Below are 5939 nucleotides of genomic sequence, written 5' to 3'. Positions count from 1 at the left end.
GGTCCTGAGGAGCGATCTTGGGTTCCGGCTCCGGACATTCTGGACCCCGGACACATTTGGGAGTTACGTCGCCTCTCTGCTAACCCTAGTGGAACGCCAGGAGCCATTCATTGTGACCACCAGGTTACCGCTGGAGGGCACCCTTGCCTTGTCTTCTAGTTTCCAGGTTACCCTAATTATTACTTATTGGTTTCACCTGGATTTGATTACCTTCTCTGTTCACCTGACTGCCTGGCTATTTAGGTTCCTCTGTTGCTTGTATCTGTGCTTAGGTCTTATGTTTTGTTCAGTGCACTCTTGTGCTGTTGCCTTGTTTTTGTCAAGACTTTACGTACCTTTACCTCTGCTTGCTGTGTTTCTCTGTGACGAGATTCGAGTTTGTACATGCATCAGTGTAACAAGGTGTAGACCGTACAGTGAAATGCTCCTTACAGTAGACCTTACAGTGAAATGCTCCTTACAGTAGACCTTACAGTGAAATGCTCCTTACAGTAGACCGTACAGTGAAATGCTCCTTACAGTAGACCGTACAGTGAAATGCTCCTTACAGTAGACCATACAGTGAAATGCTCCTTACAGTAGACCTTACACTGAAATGCTCCTTACAGTAGACCATACAGTGAAATGCTCCTTACAGTAGACCGTACAGTGAAATGCTCCTTACAGTAGACCTTACAGTGAAATGCTCCTTACAGTAGACCGTACAGTGAAATGCTCCTTACAGTAGACCGTACAGTGAAATGCTCCTTACAGTAGACCTTACAGTGAAATGCTCCTTACAGTAGACCGTACAGTGAAATGCTCCTTACAGTAGACCGTACAGTGAAATGCTCCTTACAGTAGACCTTACAGTGAAATGCTCCTTACAGTAGACCTTACAGTGAAATGCTCCTTACAGTAGACCTTACAGTGAAATGCTCCTTACAGTAGACCGTACAGTGAAATGCTCCTTACAGTAGACCGTACAGTGAAATGCTCCTTACAGTAGACCTTACAGTGAAATGCTCCTTACAGTAGACCTTACAGTGAAATGCTCCTTACAGTAGACCTTACAGTGAAATGCTTACTTATGAGCCCCTAACCAATAATGCAGTTAAAACATATATGGATAAGAATACGAAATTAAAGTAGCAAGTAATTAAAGAGCAGCAGTAAAATAACAATAGCGAGACTATATACAGGGGGTACCGGTACAGAGTCATTGGACCGGTTAGTTGAGGGAATATGTACATGTAGGTAGAGTTACAGTATTAATGTGACTGTGCATAGATGATAACAACAGAGTGTAGCAGCGGTGTACAAGCACCGAATACGTCAAGGGGTATGTAGGCACTGTATGTAGACATTGGATTGATGCTGGAGATAATAAATATGAGGTTGAAAAGTAGCGGAGTTGCCGTTCAGTACTGTTCTCTGATTCATGTTATGCACTTACGACCGTTGAAATCACTGAGGCATTGAAACTTTATTTTTTCAGGTTGAAGGACAATAGATACAGGACAATAAGGGGAGGTTTAAAATCACAATGCTGCACAGAGTACCAGAATGTACCTTCACACGCCCTATGGTTCGTGACTGATGTACTTGATTTTGACATACACTGTAGCTATATGTGTTTATCATATTTATCATAAGGCTGTTGTTTTGTATTTTACTATATATAATGACGATCATCTATGGAACCATTATTTTTAAACGTATTTGCCGTCTATATAATGAAATAAGATGCTACTATATCTGTAAACACACATTTTTGATTGTTAAAGTCTAATTTCTCCATTGGGTTACTGATAAGCAGATGCCCAAATAAAGGAATCAGAATGAATTACACATTGTGGAAAGGAGATCCAAGCTATATAGCCACATATAGAAGCACCCGCCTGCTGCATGAACAGATGGGGAGATGCAGGCTGCACTGCCTTAGCCTTGTAGCAAGTGATTTACCTTTCAACGAGGCACAGTATGTGGAGAATTAAGAACAACAACAATAACAACTGTAACAGCAGCAAACATGCAGAGTACTTTGCTAGGTTTGATTAAGCATTAGCAGGCACCGGTGGATATGATTTGGCAATGTGCCATAGGAGGGCTGTGAGTGTGTAATCCTGCAGGATTAGTTGGAAGACAGACAAAGATGGGAAGGGAGAGAGATAAAGGAGAGAGAGAGGGAGAGGGAGGCAGAGTGGGAGAGAGAGCAGCAGAGAGAGAGAGAGAGGCAGAGAGGGAGAGAGAGAGATAGTGGAGAGAGGCAGCGAGAGAGATAACAGAGAGAGGCAGAGAGAAAGAGAGAGAGGAGAGAGAGAATGAGTGAGAATGAGAGAGAGAAAGGAGAGTGCAAGTCTCAGGGTTTTCATTGACAGCGTATACCGTATACCTTCCATGTTCATCCATTTGGATTAAAAACATCTGTGGATTAAAAAGGTTTGCACATTTATTTTTGACATTTGTTTCATCCCCTTGTTTCATCCGTAGCCTGGTCTGTTTATTTTGGAATTAGGTATTATTTAAATTGAAAATTCACAGAATCCATTAGCTTAGCTAAGATGGCTGGAATCGCTACAGGGTTTACTGAACTGAACAGCCACACTTAGCATGCCATAGATCTTATACAAGTGTAGCTGGCAGTTTATTACCCTGTAACAGAACCATATAATACCGTTAGTAGGCTATAAGTAGACTAGGTGTGCCATTATGCAGTAGCACTTCACTTCACTTTCCAAAAATGGTAAGTGCTGCTACAGTAGGTTCAGTAATTATAATGCTCTGTGCCATTCCTGTGAAATGTGTTGCCAACAACAAGGGCAATGTGGTGAATTCCATGTCTAAATGTGGTGGAGTCCTTGTTGAATAGACAATAATATAACTTAAGATGCATTAAGATGGAATTACTTTTATACTACTTCTGTATAAGACTACTAGCCAAAACTCAGACAAGGATGATGAAACTCTCGGAACTATTTGAGCTCTCTAAAACCCAATTGACTCCATACTCCTCTTATAAATATCCAGCACAGTCCAAATCTCACAGCAGACTTGTTATACTATTCACTATTCTCTATGTTTCATCTCCAGACATAGCATACAGTAGATTTCTGGATTTTGCTAGTGAACAGAACATTGATATATTGAAAAAGTGATGTGAAACTGATAAGTGAAAATGAATTTCATGGCGAATTACAAGTCCCTCAAAGCATACATTCGTTCACAAACTCACTGACTCAACAACTTATTTTCCATGTAGATTTATAACATGTTTATTTTGAAGCCACAATGTTCTCCTCCATTAGCAATGATAAGCTCATACAGAGTACAAAGCATTTACGCAGAAGCCCAGTAACACAACATAACAACCCACATGTAAAATAGTACAGTTTACTATAGAATACTACAGTACTTACTATAGAATTCTGTGGTAAACTGTAGAATACTATACTATACACTGTAGTATACCTTGAGCATGTGTAGTACTTACTATAGAATGTTGTAGTATACTGTAGAGTAAATACTACAGTATACTACAGACCACAAAAACACCACAGCAAATACTATAGTAATGTTCACAAAAACACTAGTCTGCAAAACACTTTAATAGTACAGTAATATCCGCAAAAACACTACAGTAATTACTATAGTATACATTCAAGTATTTGATTTGCATATACACTGCCCATTAACCCATATCCCAATGTGTGCCACCCATACGAAACCTACGTGCCAAGTATAGACCATATAATGTATTCCCTACAGTTGATTAAAAAAAGAGCAGAAGCTCTGAATCCTACCTACGTGTCATGGAAAATCTGCTCTTTGAGAATTTTGTCCAGTAGGTTTCCTCAAAGACAAAGCCCCCACTGCTATGTCAATGATATAACAAAAGCAGTATTGTAAATACTACTGTAATGTCTGCAAAAACACTACAGTAAATACTACAGTACTTTAGTCTGCAAAAACACTACAGTAAATACTACAGTACTTTAGTCTGCAAAAACACTACAGTAAATACTACAGTACTTTAGTCTGCAAAAACACTACAGTGAATACTACAGTAAACTCCGCAAAACCACTACAGTGAATACTAAACTGTTTTTTCATGTGGGAACACACGCCTTTGACATCTTCAAAATTAAATAATTTTTAACTGATTTATTACGATTACTTAGCAGCTGTAAACAGTTCAAATGATTGTACAATCTCAGAGGCTGGGTGGACTCATCTTCAACCGATAAGCTGAGGTATGTATTTTTTATGTTACACATTTCTTGAACCGGGCAATCACAACACCGCTATTGTGGCAACACTTCATGACAAATTACAGCCCTGTCAGTTTCATGACAACAACAGACAACCTATCATAACATTTGATGACATTTGATGACTTTGACAGATATGATACAGTACATCAACAAACAACAAACCCTTTTATACAACAAACCCTGTTCCTGTCACGCTCTGACCTTAGATACCTCTGTTTTCTTTATATTTTGGTTAGGTCAGTGTGTGATGAGGGTGGGTATACTAGTTTTTGTATTGTCTAGGTTTTTGTATGTCTAGGGGTTTTGTAGGTCTAGGTCATTTGTATGTCTATGGTGGCCTGATATTGTTCCCAATCAGAGTCAGCTGTTTATCGTTGTCTCTGATTGGGGATCATATTTAGGTAGCCATTTTCCTTTTTGTGTTCGTGGGTTCTTGTCTATGTGTAGTTTCCTGTTAGCACTCATTTGTATAGCGTCACATGTCATTTTGTTATTCATATGATGAACGGGACAGTTCCTGTAGGTTTTTGCTCCAACCCTAATTTAGCACACCTTAATCTGATAATTAGCTGGTTGATAAGCCGAATCAGGCTATACTTCTGGAGTTGGAACGAGAACCTACAGGAGGATAGCTCTCCAGGAACAAGTTTGGAGAGCCCTGGTCTAGATCCATAATTCCCTGCTTCCTAACAGTGTCATTGTGTCGACTGACATAACTGTGATGTTATGTTACTATGTTAAGACACAGTGTTGCGTGGGAACTAGAAACCATGATGGAAGTGAAATATTAGGCTACCAGTTATTTTCCACAACGTAAAGGTTTTCCAACATCATAAAGAGTAAAACATGCATGAATACAGCTACAAAATTCCACCGCCACTGTATTTATATGACATATAGATTCCTTAGCCTCCAAATTAAGTAGGCTGTCAGTCATAAAGTAATATTTTCTTTGTTAACAAGGATAAATTAGTCAGAACAACTATTCCTGTTCAGCAGAAGAGTTTACAATATTTTGGCACACAGAAAAGCAGCATAAAATTCTGGTGCAAGACACTCATTGTTAAAAATGAATATTCACAATCACTATTAAAATACAAACAAAACAACATAAAATAATATCCTTCGCTGTATCTCATAAGTACACTGCTTAATTGTTGGTGGTTGGTTGATTCTTTTCCTTTTTATTCCCAGTCCTCTTGTCTAAGTGTGCAGCAGCAGGATGCATCTCTCATCCCTGCATGGTCTCTTGTCATGTTCTAATCAGTCCCAAGGCAACTGAATAGGCACATCACTGCGTTCGCCTCGGCTCTGAGTGCCCCTCCCTTTGACTGAGAGGTGTGGAGCACAACAAGTGTCCCTCTGCATCCATCCTCTCACTCCCATCTTTGACAGAGGTGCGGAGCACAACAAGTGTCCCCCTGCATCCATCCACCCTCCCACTCCCCTCTTTGACTGAGCATAGCCCAGCAAGAGGCGCAGGTACTCTATTGTCCACTGGTAAGGATGAATCCATGCATATCATATGACATTCAATAAGATGTCCCTCTTAAGTGTGAGATGTCATCCTTAAATGTCACCAGTCAGTCATGACCCTAAAGAGCCATGAGGAAATGGATGTCCACTGGCTACTGCTCGGCTGAATGAAGGTTGACTGCACAATTTCTTTGTGACATTAAGTGTGTC

This window comes from Oncorhynchus masou, chromosome 28 (assembly GCF_036934945.1).
Source record: "Oncorhynchus masou masou isolate Uvic2021 chromosome 28, UVic_Omas_1.1, whole genome shotgun sequence".
Taxonomy (NCBI): Eukaryota; Metazoa; Chordata; class Actinopteri; order Salmoniformes; family Salmonidae; genus Oncorhynchus; species Oncorhynchus masou.
The sequence above is the reverse complement of the archived record's forward strand: the minus strand, read 5'-3'. Positions refer to the sequence as shown.